This window comes from Gekko japonicus, unplaced genomic scaffold (assembly GCF_001447785.1).
Source record: "Gekko japonicus isolate JY-2015 unplaced genomic scaffold, Gekko_japonicus_V1.1 scaffold499, whole genome shotgun sequence".
NCBI classification, from domain to species: domain Eukaryota; kingdom Metazoa; phylum Chordata; class Lepidosauria; order Squamata; family Gekkonidae; genus Gekko; species Gekko japonicus.
In genome coordinates, this window is record NW_015167069.1 from 1,906,904 (window position 1) to 1,907,881 (window position 978).

A 978-nucleotide genomic window follows, 5' to 3' on the forward strand; every position below is an offset into this window, starting at 1 on the left:
GATCAGATGCCGGGGAGGAAGCCACGGTTGGGAGGGGGAGGCTGCCGAACTGCGCATGTGTGAGCATGCACAGTTCGGGCAGGAGCTGGGGATGCGCCGGCGGAAGGACGCGCTGGCAATCCCACGGCCAGCCTTGATGTGGCCTTGCCGGAAGAAGCACCTCGGTAGGTGGTTTATTTTTGCCGCGGCATTTTGGGCGGAAGGGCCAGATCGGAGACGGGTGCGCAACGCTTTCCAGATGTTGTGGTGGGATCGCACCCGTTTGCTGCGCCCCCGATCGGTCCCTCTCCTGGCCCAAAACCTCTCGTGTGACCAGGGCCAAAGTTGACTTTTTGCTCACAAGACTCCACAGCTTAGAGGGAGCATCGCTGCCTACAACTTTCTTCAGATCAAGCAACTGACTTCTTGTTTTCCATAGCCATGAACCCAAGGCCCCATAGGTAATTTGTCATGGAGCCGTTCAGATAATGTTTCATTTATCAAAGGCAAGAAAATGATTTTTACAGGGAGCATTTGATATGGGAATAGTCATAGCAATCAAACATAGGGTTGCCATGAGGTCTGCCCTCGGAAGCTCCTCCAGGAGAACTAATCATTGTTGTCTGGGGATCAGTTGTAGCTCTAGGAGAACTTCATCCCATATGCAATATAATCTGGGAAATATCATATGGTCCTGTAACCGTGCTTCCTAGGATTATTTAGTATCAAGTGGATTCTCTTCCAGCCAGGAATATCCACAGGAAAATGCAGGAGATAATGATTATTATAGTGCAAAACCCAATAACATATAGAACTGTCCTCTTTTTCTGATACTTCTAATCTTCATACAATTTAACCTTTGTTACCATGTGAGACGCAAATGAGTTGAGAGGCAGCACTGGAAGATTCCTACTGATTCCCCCCCCCCTCCCCAAATAAGCCTTATTTCTGGTGAAGTGGAGAGCAACTCTTGTTGACTTTTAGAGTGTTTGCTTTTCT